This window comes from Channa argus, unplaced genomic scaffold, assembly GCF_033026475.1.
Source record: "Channa argus isolate prfri unplaced genomic scaffold, Channa argus male v1.0 Contig004, whole genome shotgun sequence".
In the NCBI taxonomy this organism is placed as follows: domain Eukaryota; kingdom Metazoa; phylum Chordata; class Actinopteri; order Anabantiformes; family Channidae; genus Channa; species Channa argus.
Window position 1 is genome coordinate 410,054 of NW_027125223.1, and position 17,472 is coordinate 427,525.

General features: G+C 41.5%; 19 pseudogenes; all 19 read left to right on the plus strand.

Moving 5' to 3' along the window:
* The first annotated feature begins 405 nt into the window (after nt 1–405).
* On the plus strand, nt 406–524 carry LOC137109861 (5S ribosomal RNA; annotated as a pseudogene).
* An 867-nt stretch (nt 525–1,391) lies between these two features.
* On the plus strand, nt 1,392–1,510 carry LOC137109871 (5S ribosomal RNA; annotated as a pseudogene).
* An 857-nt stretch (nt 1,511–2,367) lies between these two features.
* On the plus strand, nt 2,368–2,486 carry LOC137109599 (5S ribosomal RNA; annotated as a pseudogene).
* Nucleotides 2,487–3,353: 867 nt separating this feature from the next.
* On the plus strand, nt 3,354–3,472 carry LOC137109928 (5S ribosomal RNA; annotated as a pseudogene).
* An 857-nt stretch (nt 3,473–4,329) lies between these two features.
* On the plus strand, nt 4,330–4,448 carry LOC137109763 (5S ribosomal RNA; annotated as a pseudogene).
* Nucleotides 4,449–5,304: 856 nt separating this feature from the next.
* Nucleotides 5,305–5,423, plus strand: LOC137109734 (5S ribosomal RNA; annotated as a pseudogene).
* An 867-nt stretch (nt 5,424–6,290) lies between these two features.
* LOC137109878 (5S ribosomal RNA) lies at nt 6,291–6,419 on the plus strand (annotated as a pseudogene).
* Nucleotides 6,420–6,670: 251 nt separating this feature from the next.
* LOC137109832 (5S ribosomal RNA) lies at nt 6,671–6,789 on the plus strand (annotated as a pseudogene).
* Nucleotides 6,790–7,656: 867 nt separating this feature from the next.
* On the plus strand, nt 7,657–7,775 carry LOC137109885 (5S ribosomal RNA; annotated as a pseudogene).
* A 598-nt stretch (nt 7,776–8,373) lies between these two features.
* Nucleotides 8,374–8,492, plus strand: LOC137109773 (5S ribosomal RNA; annotated as a pseudogene).
* An 857-nt stretch (nt 8,493–9,349) lies between these two features.
* On the plus strand, nt 9,350–9,468 carry LOC137109764 (5S ribosomal RNA; annotated as a pseudogene).
* Nucleotides 9,469–10,324: 856 nt separating this feature from the next.
* On the plus strand, nt 10,325–10,443 carry LOC137109735 (5S ribosomal RNA; annotated as a pseudogene).
* Nucleotides 10,444–11,300: 857 nt separating this feature from the next.
* Nucleotides 11,301–11,429, plus strand: LOC137109981 (5S ribosomal RNA; annotated as a pseudogene).
* An 867-nt stretch (nt 11,430–12,296) lies between these two features.
* Nucleotides 12,297–12,415, plus strand: LOC137109921 (5S ribosomal RNA; annotated as a pseudogene).
* Nucleotides 12,416–13,013: 598 nt separating this feature from the next.
* LOC137109942 (5S ribosomal RNA) lies at nt 13,014–13,132 on the plus strand (annotated as a pseudogene).
* Nucleotides 13,133–13,989: 857 nt separating this feature from the next.
* LOC137109993 (5S ribosomal RNA) lies at nt 13,990–14,098 on the plus strand (annotated as a pseudogene).
* Nucleotides 14,099–14,965: 867 nt separating this feature from the next.
* Nucleotides 14,966–15,084, plus strand: LOC137109900 (5S ribosomal RNA; annotated as a pseudogene).
* An 856-nt stretch (nt 15,085–15,940) lies between these two features.
* LOC137109685 (5S ribosomal RNA) lies at nt 15,941–16,059 on the plus strand (annotated as a pseudogene).
* An 867-nt stretch (nt 16,060–16,926) lies between these two features.
* Nucleotides 16,927–17,045, plus strand: LOC137109922 (5S ribosomal RNA; annotated as a pseudogene).
* Nucleotides 17,046–17,472: the final 427 nt, after the last annotated feature.

Below are 17,472 nucleotides of genomic sequence, written 5' to 3' on the forward strand. Positions count from 1 at the left end.
CTTTGGACTGTTTTCACATTAGGGAGTTAGGGTTAGCGACTGTCTTTTGGTTTGTTTATTTCTATCAGGCTAGCTAGCACTTTCTGTGGGAAATGGCTTATTTTGTTTATTATGTTGGCCTTGGTTCGCCCTGAGTTGTAGTGTCATGTTTTGTTTGACACTTTCTTTCGTTTAAAATAAATATCATTCTGTTGGAACATCTCGATCCTGGATTTTGGTTTGGGGATCGGAGAGGGAACATGCTAATTTATCTTTGTATGTTGCACCCTGACCCCCTGGACAGGGGCGTAACAGACCATTACAGTTATAGTACTTTGTACTTTGCCACATTTGTCTTCTTCTTAGTAAGTGTCATGCATTCTGCTTCTCCAACGTTTTTAACAGCTGTTGATGATGTCAAATGCAGCTTACGGCCACACCGCTCTCTAAGCGCCCAATCTCGTCCGATCTCGGCAGCCAAATAGAGCCGGGCCTGGTTAGTACTTGGTAGGAAGACCGCCTGGGAATACCAGGTGTTGTAAGCTTTTTTGCTTGGGTTTACGGGCAGCACAAGCTGGTGTTACTGCCTATTTATTCATAGAAATTGTTCTATATTTTCATCAAATTTTGTTCTTTCATTGCTGTTTTGCTACTTTATTGGTTTTTCAACCATCGTGCTTCATTACTAGTAGACCATGTTAGGGTCCTGGCCATATGTGTTGTTTTTGATCTGTTGTTCTTATAGGTGCCCTGCCTGATTGGCCGGATTGAGGGGCAGTACAGGAAGCTGATTGGTCCATCCTACACTTCCTGGAGTTTTAAAAGTACGGTTCCCAACAGCTAGCGAGGCTCTTTCTGGCAGCAGCACCTGTTTGCTGTTCTTGGTTTCCAAACCTTATTTAGCATTTTTGAATTGTTAGGTTTTGTGCCGTGGTTTTGTTTATAAATTGTATATTTTGTAAATAGTATTAAATCTGTAGGGGTGAACAGCCATTTTCTTTTGATTGTTTTCTCTTGTTTTCACATTAGGGAGTTAGGGTTAGCGACTGTCTTTTGGTTTGTTTATTTCTATCAGGCTAGCTAGCACTTTCTGTGGGAAATGGCTTATTTTGTTTATTATGTTGGCCTTGGTTCGCCCTGAGTTGTAGTGTCATGTTTTGTTTGACACTTTCTTTCGTTTAAAATAAATATCATTCTGTTGGAACATCTCGATCCTGGATTTTGGTTTGGGGATCGGAGAGGGAACATGCTAATTTATCTTTGTATGTTGCACCCTGACCCCCTGGACAGGGGCGTAACAGACCAGTACAGTTATAGTACTTTGTACTTTGCCACATTTATCTTCTTCTTAGCAAGTTTCATGCATTCTGCTTCTCCAACGTTTTTAAGAGCTGTTGATGATGTCAAATGCAGCTTACGGCCACACCGCTCTCTAAGCGCCCGATCTCGTCCGTTCTCAGCAGCCAAATAGAGCCGGGCCTGGTTAGTACTTGGTAGGAAGACCGCGTGGGAATACCAGGTGCTGTAAGCTTTTTTGCTTGGGTTTACGGGCAGCACAAGCTGGTGTTACTGCCTATTTATTCATAGAAATTGTTCTATATTTTCATCAAATTTTGTTCTTTCATTACTGTTTTGCTACTTTATTGGTTTGTCAACCATCGTGCTTCATTACTAGTAGACCATGTTACGGTCCTGGCCATATGTGTTGTTTTTATTTTCTTGTTCTTATATGTGCCCTGCCTGATTGGCCGGATTGGGGGGCAGTACAGGAAGCTGATTGGTCCATCCTACACTTCCTGGAGTTTTAAAAGTACGGTTCCCAACAGCTAGCGAGGCTCTTTCTGGCAGCAGCACCTGTTTGCTGTTCTTGGTTTCCAAACTTTATTTAGCATTTTTGAATTGTTAGGTTTTATGCCGTGGTTTTGTTTATAAATTGTATATTTTGTAAATAGTATTAAATCTGTAGGGGTGAACTGCCATTTTCTTTGGATTGTTTTCACATTTGGGAGTTAGGGTTAGCGACTGTCTTTTGGTTTGTTTATTTCTATCAGGCTAGCTAGCACTTTCTGTGGGAAATGGCTTATTTTGTTTATTATGTTGGCCTTGGTTCGCCCTGAGTTGTAGTGTCATGTTTTGTTTGACACTTTCTTTCGTTTAAAATAAATATCATTCTGTTGGAACATCTCGATCCTGGATTTTGGTTTGGGGATCGGAGAGGGAACATGCTAATTTATCTTTGTATGTTGCACCCTGACCCCCTGGACAGGGGCATAACAGACCAGTACAGTTATAGTACTTTGTACTTTGCCACATTTATCTTCTTCTTAGCAAGTGTCATGCATTCTGCTTCTCCAGCGATTTTAAGAGCTGTTGATGATGTCAAATGCAGCTTACGGCCACACCGCTCTCTAAGCGCCCGATCTCGTCCGATCTCGGCAGCCAAATAGAGCCGGGCCTGGTTAGTACTTGGTAGGAAGACCGCCTGGGAATACCAGGTGCTGTAAGCTTTTTTGCTTGGGTTTACGGGCAGCACAAGCTGGTGTTACTGCCTATTTATTCATAGAAATTGTTCTATATTTTTATCAAATTTTGTTCTTTCATTGCTGTTTTGCTACTTTATTGGTTTGTCAACCATCGTGCTTCATTACTAGTAGACCATGTTACGGTCCTGGCCATATGTGTTGTTTTTATTTTGTTGTTCTTATAGGTGCCCTGCCTGATTGGCCGGGTTGGGGGGCAGTACAGGAAGCTGATTGGTCCATCCTACACTTCCTGGAGTTTTAAAAGTACGGTTCCCAACAGCTAGCGAGGCTCTTTCTGGCAGCAACACCTGTTTGCTGTTCTTGGTTTCCAAACCTTATTTAGCATTTTTGAATTGTTAGGTTTTGTGCCGTGGTTTTGTTTATAAATTGTATATTTTGTAATTCGTATTAAATCTGTAGGGGTGAACAGCCATTTTCTTTTGATTGTTTTCTCTTGTTTTCACATTAGGGAGTTAGGGTTAGCGACTGTCTTTTGGTTTGTTTATTTCTATCAGGCTAGCTAGCACTTTCTGTGGGAAATGGCTTATTTTGTTTATTATGTTGGCCTTGGTTCGCCCTGAGTTGTAGTGTCATGTTTTGTTTGACACTTTCTTTCGTTTAAAATAAATATCATTCTGTTGGAACATCTCGATCCTGGATTTTGGTTTGGGGATCGGAGAGGGAACATGCTAATTTATCTTTGTATGTTGCACCCTGACCCCCTGGACAGGGGCGTAACAGACCAGTACAGTTATAGTACTTTGTACTTTGCCACATTTATCTTCTTCTTAGCAAGTTTCATGCATTCTGCTTCTCCAACGTTTTTAAGAGCTGTTGATGATGTCAAATGCAGCTTACGGCCACACCGCTCTCTAAGCGCCCGATCTCGTCCGATCTCGGCAGCCAAATAAAGCCGGGCCTGGTTTCTACTTGGTAGGAAGACCGCGTGGGAATACCAGGTGCTGTAAGCTTTTTTGCTTGGGTTTACGGGCAGCACAAGCTGGTGTTACTGCCTATTTATTCATAGAAATTGTTCTATATTTTCATCAAATTTTGTTCTTTCATTACTGTTTTGCTACTTTATTGGTTTGTCAACCATCGTGCTTCATTACTAGTAGACCATGTTACGGTCCTGGCCATATGTGTTGTTTTTATTTTCTTGTTCTTATAGGTGCCCTGCCTGATTGGCCGGATTGGGGGGCAGTACAGGAAGCTGATTGGTCCATCCTACACTTCCTGGAGTTTTAAAAGTACGGTTCCCAACAGCTAGCGAGGCTCTTTCTGGCAGCAGCACCTGTTTGCTGTTCTTGGTTTCCAAACTTTATTTAGCATTTTTGAATTGTTAGGTTTTATGCCGTGGTTTTGTTTATAAATTGTATATTTTGTAAATAGTATTAAATCTGTAGGGGTGAACTGCCATTTTCTTTGGATTGTTTTCACATTTGGGAGTTAGGGTTAGCGACTGTCTTTTGGTTTGTTTATTTCTATCAGGCTAGCTAGCACTTTCTGTGGGAAATGGCTTATTTTGTTTATTATGTTGGCCTTGGTTCGCCCTGAGTTGTAGTGTCATGTTTTGTTTGACACTTTCTTTCGTTTAAAATAAATATCATTCTGTTGGAACATCTCGATCCTGGATTTTGGTTTGGGGATCGGAGAGGGAACATGCTAATTTATCTTTGTATGTTGCACCCTGACCCCCTGGACAGGGGCGTAACAGACCAGTACAGTTATAGTACTTTGTACTTTGCCACATTTATCTTCTTCTTAGCAAGTGTCATGCATTCTGCTTCTCCAGCGTTTTTAAGAGCTGTTGATGATGTCAAATGCAGCTTACGGCCACACCGCTCTCTAAGCGCCCGATCTCGTCCGATCTCGGCAGCCAAATAGAGCCGGGCCTGGTTAGTACTTGGTAGGAAGACCGCCCAGGAATACCAGGTGCTGTAAGCTTTTTTGCTTGGGTTTACGGGCAGCACAAGCTGGTGTTACTGCCTATTTATTCATAGAAATTTTTCTATATTTTCATCAAATTTTGTTTTTTCATTGCTGTTTTGCTACTTTATTGTTTTTTCAACCATCGTGCTTCATTACTAGTAGACCATGTTACGGTCCTGGCCATATGTGTTGTTTTTTTTTTCTCGTTCTTATAGGTGCCCTGCCTGATTGGCCGGATTGAGGGGCAGTACAGGAAGCTGATTGGTCCATCCTACACTTCCTGGAGTTTTAAAAGTACGGTTCCCAACAGCTAGAGAGGCTCTTTCTGGCAGCAGCACCTGTTTGCTGTTCTTGGTTTCCAAACCTTATTTAGCATTTTTGAATTGTTAGGTTTTGTGCCGTGGTTTTGTTTATAAATTGTATATTTTGTAAATAGTATTAAATCTGTAGGGGTGAACTGCCATTTTCTTGGACTGTTTTCCCATTAGGGAGTAAGGGTTAGCGACTGTCTTTTGGTTTGTTTATTTCTATCAGGCTAGCTAGCACTTTCTGTGGGAAATAGCTTATTTTGTTTATTATGTTGGCCTTGGTTCGCCCTGAGTTGTAGTGTCATGTTTTGTTTGACACTTTCTTTCGTTTAAAATAAATATCATTCTGTTGGAACATCTCGATCCTGGATTTTGGTTTGGGGATCGGAGAGGGAACATGCTAATTTATCTTTGTATGTTGCACCCTGACCCCCTAGACAGGGGCGTAACAGACCAGTACAGTTATAGTACTTTGTACTTTGCCACATTTATCTTCTTCTTAGCGAGTGTCATGCATTCTGCTTCTCCAGCGTTTTTAAGAGCTGTTGATGATGTCAAATGCAGCTTACGGCCGCACCGCTCTCTAAGCGCCCGATCTCGTCCGATCTCGGCAGCCAAATAGAGCCGGGCCTGGTTAGTACTTGGTAGGAAGACCGCCTGGGAATACCAGGTGCTGTAAGCTTTTTTGCTTGGGTTTACGGGCAGCACAAGCTGGTGTTACTGCCTATTTATTCATAGAAATTGTTCCATATTTTCATCAAATTTTGTTCTTTCATTGCTATTTTGCTACTTTATTGGTTTGTCAACCATCGTGCTTCATTACTAGTAGACCATGTTACGGTCCTGGCCATATGTGTTGTTTTTATTTTGTTGTTCTTATAGGTGCCCTGCCTGATTGGCCGGATTGGGGGGCAGTACAGGAAGCTGATTGGTCCATCCTACACTTCCTGGAGTTTTAAAAGTACGGTTCCCAACAGCTAGCGAGGCTCTTTCTGGCAGCAGCACCTGTTTGCTGTTCTTGGTTTCCAAACCTTATTTAGCATTTTTGAATTGTTAGGTTTTGTGCCGTGGTTTTGTCTATAAATTGTATATTTTGTAAATAGTATTAAATCTGTAGTGGTGAACAGCCATTTTCTTTTGATTGTTTTCTCTTGTTTTCACATTAGGGAGTTAGGGTTAGCGACTGTCTTTTGGTTTGTTTATTTCTATCAGGCTAGCTAGCACTTTCTGTGGGAAATGGCTTATTTTGTTTATTATGTTGGCCTTGGTTCGCCCTGAGTTGTAGTGTCATGTTTTGTTTGACACTTTATGTTGTTTAAAATAAATATAATTCTGTTGGAACATCTCGATCCTGGATTATGGTTTGGAGACCGGAGAGGGAACATCCTAATTTATCTTTGTATGTTGCACCCTGACCCCCTAGACAGGGGCGTAACAGACCAGTACAGTTATAGTACTTTGTACTTTGCCACATTTATCTTCTTCTTAGCAAGTGTTATGCATTCTGCTTCTACAGTGTTTTTAGGAGCTGTTGATGATATCAAATGCAGCTTACGGCCACACCGCTCTCTAAGCGCCCGATCTCGTCCGATCTCGTCCGATCTCGGCAGCCAAATAGAGCCGGGCCTGGTTAGTACTTGGTAGGAAGACCGCCTGGGAATACCAGGTGCTGTAAGCTTTTTTGCTTGGGTTTACGGGCAGCACAAGCTGGTGTTACTGCCTATTTATTCCTAGAAATTGTTCTATATTTTCATCAAATTTTGTTCTTTCATTGCTGTTTTGCTACTTTATTGGTTTGTCAACCATCGTGCTTCTTTACTACTAGACCAGTACCGTTTTAGTACTTTGCCACATTTATCTTCTTCTTAGCGAGTGTCATGCATTCTGCTTCTCCAGCGTTTTTAGGAGCTGTTGATGATGTCAAATGCAGCTTACGGCCACACCGCTCTCTAAGCGCCCGATCTCGTCCGATCTCGGGAGCCAAATAAGGCCGGGCCTAGTTAGTACTTGGTTGGAAGACCGCCTGGGAATACCAGGTGCTGTAAGCTTTTTTGCTTGGGTTTACGGGCAGCACAAGCTGGTGTTACTGCCTATTTATTCATAGAAATTGTTCCATATTTTCATCAAATTTTGTTCTTTCATTGCTATTTTGATAATTTATTGGTTTGTCAACCATCGTGCTTCATTACTAGTAGACCATGTTACGGTCCTGGCCATATGTGTTGTTTTTTTTTTGTTGTTCTTATAGGTGCCCTGCCTGATTGGCCGGATTGGGGGGCAGTACAGGAAGCTGATTGGTCCATCCTACACTTCCTGGAGTTTTAAAAGTACGGTTCCCAACAGCTAGCGAGGCTCTTTCTGGCAGCAGCACCTGTTTGCTGTTCTTGGTTTCCAAACCTTATTTAGCATTTTTGAATTGTTAGGTTTTGTGCCGTGGTTTTGTCTATAAATTGTATATTTTGTAAATAGTTTTAAATCTGTAGGGGTGAACAGCCATTTTCTTTTGATTGTTTTCTCTTGTTTTCACATTAGGGAGTTAGGGTTAGCGAGTGTCTTTTGGTTTGTTTATTTCTATCAGGCTAGCTAGCACTTTCTGTGGGAAATGGCTTTTTTTGTTTATTATGTTGGCCTTGGTTCGCCCTGAGTTGTAGTGTCATGTTTTGTTTGACACTTTCTTTCGTTTAAAATAAATATCATTCTGTTGGAACATCTCGATACTGGAGTTTGGTTTGGGGATCGGAGAGGGAACATGCTAATTTATCTTTGTATGTTGCACCCTGACCCCCTGGACAGGGGCGTAACAGACCAGTACAGTTATATTACTTTGTACTTTGCCACATTTATCTTCTTCTTAGCAAGTGTCATGCATTCTGCTTCTCCAGCGTTTTTAAGAGCTGTTGATGATGTCAAATGCAGCTTACGGCCACACCGCTCTCTAAGCGCCCGATCTCGTCCGATCTCGGCAGCCAAATAGAGCCGGGCCTGGTTAGTAATTGGTAGGAAGACCGCCTGGGAATACCAGGTGCTTTAAGCTTTTTTGCTTGGGTTTACGGGCAGCACAAGCTGGTGTTACTGCCTATTTATTCATAGAAATTGTTCTATATTTTCATCAAATTTTGTTCTTTCATTGCTGTTGTTTTGCTACTTTATTGGTTTCTCAACCATCGTGCTTCATTACTAGTAGACCATGTTAAATAAATTGTATATTTTGTAAATAGTATTAAATCTGTAGGGGTGAACTGCCATTTTCTTGGACTGTTTTCACATTAGGGAGTAAGGGTTAGCGACTGTCTTTTGGTTTGTTTATTTCTATCAGGCTAGCTAGCACTTTCTATGGGAAATGGCTTATTTTGTTTATTATGTTGGCCTTGGTTCGCCCTGAGTTGTAGTGTCATGTTTTGTTTGACACTTTCTTTCGTTTAAAATAAATATCATTCTGTTGGAACATCTCGATCCTGGATTTTGGTTTGGGGATCGGAGAGGGAACATGCTAATTTATCTTTGTATGTTGCACCCTGACCCCCTGGACAGGGGCGTAACAGACCAGTACAGTTATAGTACTTTGTACTTTGCCACATTTATCTTCTTCTTAGCATGTTTCATGCATTCTGCTTATCCAACGTTTTTATGCAGCTTACGGCCACACCGCTCTCTAAGCGCCCGATCTCGTCCGATCTCGGCAGCCAAATAGAGCCGGGCCTGGTTAGTACTTGGTAGGAAGACCGCCTGGGAATACCAGGTGATGTAAGCTTTTTTGCTTGGGTTTACGGGCAGCACAAACTGGTGTTACTGTCTATTTATTCATAGAAATTGTTGTATATTTTCATCAAATTTTGTTCTTTCATTGCTGTTTTGCTACTTTATTGGTTTGTCAACCATCGTGCTTCATTACTAGTAGACCATGTTACGGTCCTGGCCATATGTGTTGTTTTTATTTTGTTGTTCTTATAGGTGCCCTGCCTGATTGGCCGGATTGGGGGGCAGTACAGGAAGCTGATTGGTCCATCCTACACTTCCTGGAGTTTTAAAAGTACGGTTCCCAACAGCTAGCGAGGCTCTTTCTGGCAGCAACACCTGTTTGCTGTTCTTGGTTTCCAAACCTTATTTAGCATTTTTGAATTGTTAGGTTTTGTGCCGTGGTTTTGTTTATAAATTGTATATTTTGTAATTCGTATTAAATCTGTAGGGGTGAACAGCCATTTTCTTTGGACTGTTTTCACATTAGGGAGTTAGGGTTAGCGACTGTCTTTTGGATTGTTTATTTCTATCAGGCTAGCTAGCACTTTCTGTGGGAAATGGCTTATTTTGTTTATTATGTTGGCCTTGGTTCGCCCTGAGTTGTAGTGTCATGTTTTGTTTGACACTTTCTTTCGTTTAAAATAAATATCATTCTGTTGGAACATCTCGATCCTGGATTTTGGTTTGGGGATCGGAGAGGGAACATGCTAATTTATCTTTGTATGTTGCACCCTGACCCCCTGGACAGGGGCGTAACAGACCAGTACAGTTATAGTACTTTGTACTTTGCCACATTTATCTTCTTCTTAGCAAGTGTCATGCATTCTGCTTCTCCAGCGTTTTTAAGAGCTGTTGATGATGTCAAATGCAGCTTACGGCCACACCGCTCTCTAAGCGCCCGATCTCGTCCGATCTCGGCAGCCAAATAGAGCCGGGCCTGGTTAGTACTTGGTAGGAAGACCGCCCAGGAATACCAGGTGCTGTAAGCTTTTTTGCTTGGGTTTACGGGCAGCACAAGCTGGTGTTACTGCCTATTTATTCATAGAAATTTTTCTATATTTTCATCAAATTTTGTTTTTTCATTGCTGTTTTGCTACTTTATTGTTTTTTCAACCATCGTGCTTCATTACTAGTAGACCATGTTACGGTCCTGGCCATATGTGTTGTTTTTTTTTTCTCGTTCTTATAGGTGCCCTGCCTGATTGGCCGGATTGAGGGGCAGTACAGGAAGCTGATTGGTCCATCCTACACTTCCTGGAGTTTTAAAAGTACGGTTCCCAACAGCTAGCGAGGCTCTTTCTGGCAGCAGCACCTGTTTGCTGTTCTTGGTTTCCAAACCTTATTTAGCATTTTTGAATTGTTAGGTTTTGTGCCGTGGTTTTGTTTATAAATTGTATATTTTGTAAATAGTATTAAATCTGTAGGGGTGAACTGCCATTTTCTTGGACTGTTTTCCCATTAGGGAGTAAGGGTTAGCGACTGTCTTTTGGTTTGTTTATTTCTATCAGGCTAGCTAGCACTTTCTGTGGGAAATAGCTTATTTTGTTTATTATGTTGGCCTTGGTTCGCCCTGAGTTGTAGTGTCATGTTTTGTTTGACACTTTCTTTCGTTTAAAATAAATATCATTCTGTTGGAACATCTCGATCCTGGATTTTGGTTTGGGGATCGGAGAGGGAACATGCTAATTTATCTTTGTATGTTGCACCCTGACCCCCTAGACAGGGGCGTAACAGACCAGTACAGTTATAGTACTTTGTACTTTGCCACATTTATCTTCTTCTTAGCGAGTGTCATGCATTCTGCTTCTCCAGCGTTTTTAAGAGCTGTTGATGATGTCAAATGCAGCTTACGGCCGCACCGCTCTCTAAGCGCCCGATCTCGTCCGATCTCGGCAGCCAAATAGAGCCGGGCCTGGTTAGTACTTGGTAGGAAGACCGCCTGGGAATACCAGGTGCTGTAAGCTTTTTTGCTTGGGTTTACGGGCAGCACAAGCTGGTGTTACTGCCTATTTATTCATAGAAATTGTTCCATATTTTCATCAAATTTTGTTCTTTCATTGCTATTTTGCTACTTTATTGGTTTGTCAACCATCGTGCTTCATTACTAGTAGACCATGTTACGGTCCTGGCCATATGTGTTGTTTTTATTTTGTTGTTCTTATAGGTGCCCTGCCTGATTGGCCGGATTGGGGGGCAGTACAGGAAGCTGATTGGTCCATCCTACACTTCCTGGAGTTTTAAAAGTACGGTTCCCAACAGCTAGCGAGGCTCTTTCTGGCAGCAGCACCTGTTTGCTGTTCTTGGTTTCCAAACCTTATTTAGCATTTTTGAATTGTTAGGTTTTGTGCCGTGGTTTTGTCTATAAATTGTATATTTTGTAAATAGTATTAAATCTGTAGAGGTGAACTGCCATTTTCTTTGGACAGTTTTCACATTAGGGAGTTAGGGTTAGCGACTGTCTTTTGGTTTGTTTATTTCTATCAGGCTAGCTAGCACTTTCTGTGGGAAATGGCTTAATTTGTTTATTATGTTGGCCTTGGTTCGCCCTGAGTTGTAGTGTCATGTTTTGTTTGACACTTTCTTTCGTTTAAAATAAATATCATTTTGTTGGAACATCTCGATCCTGGATTTTGGTTTGGGGATCGGAGAGGGAACATGCTAATTTATCTTTGTATGTTGCACCCTGACCCCCTAGACAGGGGCGTAACAGACCATTACAGTTATAGTACTTTGTACTTTGCCACATTTATCTTCTTCTTAGCAAGTGTCATGCATTCTGCTTCTCCAGCGTTTTTAAGAGCTTTTGATGATGTCAAATGCAGCTTACGGCCACACTGCTCTCTAAGCGCCCGATCTCGTCTGATCTCGTCCGATCTCGGCAGCCAAATAAAGCCGGGCCTGGTTAGTACTTGGTAGGAAGACCGCCCGGGAATACCAGGTGCTGTAAGCTTTTTTGCTTGGGTTTACGGGCAGCACAAGCTGGTGTTACTGCCTATTTATTCATAGAAATTGTTCTATATTTTCATCAAATTTTGTTCTTTCATTACTGTTTTGCTACTTTATTGGTTTGTCAACCATCGTGCTTCATTACTAGTAGACCATGTTACGGTCCTGGCCATATGTGTTGTTTTTATTTTCTTGTTCTTATAGGTGCCCTGCCTGATTGGCCGGATTGGGGGGCAGTACAGGAAGCTGATTGGTCCATCCTACACTTCCTGGAGTTTTCAAAGTACGGTTCCCAACAGCTAGCGAGGCTCTTTCTGGCAGCAGCACCTGTTTGCTGTTCTTGGTTTCCAAACCTTATTTAGCATTTTTGAATTGTTAGGTTTTGTGCCGTGGTTTTGTTTATAAATTGTATATTTTGTAAATAGTATTAAATCTTTAGGGGTGAACAGCCATTTTCTTTTGATTGTTTTCTCTTGTTTTCACATTAGGGAGTTAGGGTTAGCGAGTGTCTTTTGGTTTGTTTATTTCTATCAGGCTAGCTAGCACTTTCTGTGGGAAATGGCTTATTTTGTTTATTATGTTGGCCTTGGTTCGCCCTGAGTTGTAGTGTCATGTTTTGTTTGACACTTCCTTTCGTTTAAAATAAATATCATTCTGTTGGAACATCTCGATACTGGAGTTTGGTTTGGGGATCGGAGAGGGAACATGCTAATTTATCTTTGTATGTTGCACCCTGACCCCCTGGACAGGGGCGTAACAGACCAGTACAGTTATATTACTTTGTACTTTGCCACATTTATCTTCTTCTTAGCAAGTGTCATGCATTCTGCTTCTCCAGCGTTTTTAAGAGCTGTTGATGATGTCAAATGCAGCTTACGGCCACACCGCTCTCTAAGCGCCGGATCTCGTCCGATCTCGGCAGCCAAATAGAGCCGGGCCTGGTTAGTACTTGGTAGGAAGACCGCCTGGGAATACCAGGTGCTTTAAGCTTTTTTGCTTGGGTTTACGGGCAGCACAAGCTGGTGTTACTGCCTATTTATTCATAGAAATTGTTCTATATTTTCATCAAATTTTGTTCTTTCATTGCTGTTGTTTTGCTACTTTATTGGTTTCTCAACCATCGTGCTTCATTACTAGTAGACCATGTTAAATAAATTGTATATTTTGTAAATAGTATTAAATCTGTAGGGGTGAACTGCCATTTTCTTGGACTGTTTTCACATTAGGGAGTAAGGGTTAGCGACTGTCTTTTGGTTTGTTTATTTCTATCAGGCTAGCTAGCACTTTCTATGGGAAATGGCTTATTTTGTTTATTATGTTGGCCTTGGTTCGCCCTGAGTTGTAGTGTCATGTTTTCTTTGACACTTTCTTTCGTTTAAAATAAATATCATTCTGTTGGAACATCTCGATCCTGGATTTTGGTTTGGGGATCGGAGAGGGAACATGCTAATTTATCTTTGTATGTTGCACCCTGACCCCCTGGACAGGGGCGTAACAGACCAGTACAGTTATAGTACTTTGTACTTTGCCACATTTATCTTCTTCTTAGCATGTTTCATGCATTCTGCTTCTCCAACGTTTTTATGCAGCTTACGGCCACACCGCTCTCTAAGCGCCCGATCTCGTCCGATCTCGGCAGCCAAATAGAGCCGGGCCTTGTTAGTACTTGGTAGGAAGACTGCCTGGGAATACCAGGTGCTGTAAACTTTTTTGCTTGGGTTTACGGGCAGCACAAGCTGGTGTTACTGCCTATTTATTCATAGAAATTGTTCTATATTTTCATCAAATTTTGTTCTTTCATTGCTGTTTTGCTACTTTATTGGTTTGTCAACCATCGTGCTTCATTACTAGTAGACCATGTTACGGTCCTGGCCATATGTGTTGTTTTTGATTTGTTGTTCTTATAGGTGCCCTGCCTGATTGGCCGGATTGAGGGGCAGTACAGGAAGCTGATTGGTCCATCCTACACTTCCTGGAGTTTTAAAAGTACGGTTCCCAACAGCTAGCGAGGCTCTTTCTGGCAGCAGCACCTGTTTGCTGTTCTTGGTTTCCAAACCTTATTTAGCATTTTTGAATTGTTAGGTTTTGTGCCGTGGTTTTGTTTATAAATTGTATATTTTGTAAATAGTATTAAATCGGTAGGGGTGAACAGCCATTTTCTTTGGACTGTTTTCACATTAGGGAGTTAGGGTTAGCGACTGTCTTTTGGATTGTTTATTTCTATCAGGCTAGCTAGCACTTTCTGTGGGAAATGGCTTATTTTGTTTATTATGTTGGCCTTGGTTCGCCCTGAGTTGTAGTGTCATGTTTTGTTTGACACTTTCTTTCGTTGAAAATAAATATCATTCTGTTGGAACATCTCGATACTGGAGTTTGGTTTGGGGATCGGAGAGGGAACATGTTAATTTATCTTAGTATGTTGCACCCTGACCCCCTGGACAGGGGCGTAACAGACCAGTACAGTTATAGTACTTTGTACTTTGCCACATTTATCTTCTTCTTAGCAAGTGTCATGCATTCTGCTTCTCCAGCGTTTTTAAGAGCTGTTGATGATGTCAAATGCAGCTTACGGCCACACCGCTCTCTAAGCGCCCGATCTCGGCAGCCAAATAGAGCCGGGCCTGGTTAGTACTTGGTAGGAAGACCGCCTGGGAATACCAGGTGCTGTAAACTTTTTTACTTGGGTTTACGGGCAGCACAAACTGGTGTTACTGCCTATTTATTCATAGAAATTGTTGTATATTTTCATCAAATTTTGTTCTTTCATTGTTGTTTTGCTACTTTATTGGTTTGTCAACCATCGTGCTTCATTACTAGTAGACCATGTTACGGTCCTGGCCATATGTGTTGTTTTTATTTTGTCGTTCTTATAGGTGCCCTGCCTGATTGGCCGGATTGAGGGGCAGTACAGGAAGCTGATTGGTCCATCCTACACTTCCTGGAGTTTTAAAAGTACGGTTCCCAACAGCTAGCGAGGCTCTTTCTGGCATCAGCACCTGTTTGCTGTTCTTGGTTTCCAAACCTTATTTAGCATTTTTGAATTGTTAGGTTTTGTGCCGTGGTTTTGTTTATAAATTGTATATTTTGTAAATAGTATTAAATCTGTAGGGGTGAACAGCCATTTTCTTTTGATTGTTTTCTCTTTTTTTCACATTAGGGAGTTAGGGTTAGCGACTGTCTTTTGGTTTGTTTATTTCTATCAGGCTAGCTAGCACTTTCTGTGGGAAATGGCTTATTTTGTTTATTATGTTGGCCTTGGTTCGCCCTGAGTTGTAGTGTCATGTTTTGTTTGACACTTTCTTTCGTTTAAAATAAATATCATTCTGTTGGAACATCTCGATCCTGGATTTTGGTTTGGGGATCGGAGAGGGAACATGCTAATTTATCTTTGTATGTTGCACCCTGACCCCCTGGACAGGGGCGTAACAGACCAGTACAGTTATAGTACTTTGTACTTTGCCACATTTATCTTCGTCTTAGCAAGTTTCATGCATTCTGCTTCTCCAACGTTTTTAAGAGCTGTTGATGATGTCAAATGCAGCTTACGGCCACACCGCTCTCTAAGCGCCCGATCTCGTCCGATCTCGGCAGCCTAATAGATCCGGGCCTGGTTAGTACTTGGTAGGAAGACCGCGTGGGAATACCAGGTGCTGTAAGCTTTTTTGCTTGGGTTTACGGGCAGCACAAGCTGGTGTTACTGCCTATTTATTCATAGAAATTGTTCTATATTTTCATCAAATTTTGTTCTTTCATTACTGTTTTGCTACTTTATTGGTTTGTCAACCATCGTGCTTCATTACTAGTAGACCATGTTACGGTCCTGGCCATATGTGTTGTTTTTGATTTGTTGTTCTTATAGGTGCCCTGCCTGATTGGCCGGATTGAGGGGCAGTACAGGAAGCTGATTGGTCCATCCTACACTTCCTGGAGTTTTAAAAGTACGGTTCCCAACAGCTAGCGAGGCTCTTTCTGGCAGCGGCACCTGTTTGCTGTTCTTGGTTTCCAAACCTTATTTAGCATTTTTGAATTGTTAGGTTTTGTGCCGTGGTTTTGTTTATAAATTGTATATTTTGTAAATAGTATTAAATCTGTAGGGGTGAACAGCCATTTTCTTTGGACTGTTTTCACATTAGGGAGTTAGGGTTAGCGACTGTCTTTTGGATTGTTTATTTCTATCAGGCTAGCTAGCACTTTCTGTGGGAAATGGCTTATTTGTTTATTATGTTGGCCTTGGTTCGCCCTGAGTTGTAGTGTCATGTTTTGTTTGACACTTTCTTTCGTTTAAAATAAATATCATTCTGTTGGAACATCTCGATCCTGGATTTTGGTTTGGGGATCGGAGAGGGAACATGCTAATTTATCTTTGTATGTTGCACCCTGACCCCCTAGACAGGGGCGTAACAGACCAGTACAGTTATAGTACTTTGTACTTTGCCACATTTATCTTCTTCTTAGCAAGTTTCATGCATTCTGCTTCTCCAGCGTTTTTAAGAGCTGTTGATGATGTCAAATGCAGCTTACGGCCACACCGCTCTCTAAGCGCCCGATCTCGTCCGATCTCGGCAGCCAAATAGAGCCGGGCCTGGTTAGTACTTGGTAGGAAGACCGCGTGGGAATACCAGGTGCTGTAAGCTTTTTTGCTTGGGTTTACGGGCAGCACAAGCTGGTGTTACTGCCTATTTATTCATAGAAATTGTTCTATATTTTCATCAAATTTTGTTCTTTCATTACTGTTTTGCTACTTTATTGGTTTGTCAACCATCGTGCTTCATTACTAGTAGACCATGTTACGGTCCTGGCCATATGTGTTGTTTTTATTTTGTTGTTCTTATAGGTGCCCTGCCTGATTGGCCGGATTGGGGGGCAGTACAGGAAGCTGATTGGTCCATCCTACACTTCCTGGAGTTTTAAAAGTACGGTTCCCAACAGCTAGCGAGGCTCTTTCTGGCAGCAGCACCTGTTTACTGTTCTTGGTTTCCAAACTTTATTTAGCATTTTTGAATTGTTAGGTTTTATGCCGTGGTTTTGTTTATAAATTGTATATTTTGTAAATAGTTTTAAATCTGTAGGGGTGAACAGCCATTTTCTTTTGATTGTTTTCTCTTGTTTTCACATTAGGGAGTTAGGGTTAGCGACTGTCTTTTGGTTTGTTTATTTCTATCAGGCTAGCTAGCACTTTCTGTGGGAAATGGCTTATTTTGTTTATTATGTTGGCCTTGGTTCGCCCTGAGTTGTAGTGTCATGTTTTGTTTGACACTTTCTTTCGTTTAAAATAAATATCATTCTGTTGGAACATCTCGATACTGGAGTTTGGTTTGGGGATCGGAGAGGGAACATGCTAATTTATCTTTGTATGTTGCACCCTGACCCCCTGGACAGGGGCGTAACAGACCAGTACAGTTATATTACTTTGTACTTTGCCACATTTATCTTCTTCTTAGCAAGTGTCATGCATTCTGCTTCTCCAGCGTTTTTAAGAGCTGTTGATGATGTCAAATGCAGCTTACGGCCACACCGCTCTCTAAGCGCCGGATCTCGTCCGATCTCGGCAGCCAAATAGAGCCGGGCCTGGTTAGTACTTGGTAGGAAGACCGCCTGGGAATACCAGGTGCTTTAAGCTTTTTTGCTTGGGTTTACGGGCAGCACAAGCTGGTGTTACTGCCTATTTATTCATAGAAATTGTTCTATATTTTCATCAAATTTTGTTCTTTCATTGCTGTTGTTTTGCTACTTTATTGGTTTCTCAACCATCGTGCTTCATTACTAGTAGACCATGTTAAATAAATTGTATATTTTGTAAATAGTATTAAATCTGTAGGGGTGAACTGCCATTTTCTTGGACTGTTTTCACATTAGGGAGTAAGGGTTAGCGACTGTCTTTTGGTTTGTTTATTTCTATCAGGCTAGCTAGCACTTTCTATGGGAAATGGCTTATTTTGTTTATTATGTTGGCCTTGGTTCGCCCTGAGTTGTAGTGTCATGTTTTGTTTGACACTTTCTTTCGTTTAAAATAAATATCATTCTGTTGGAACATCTCGATCCTGGAT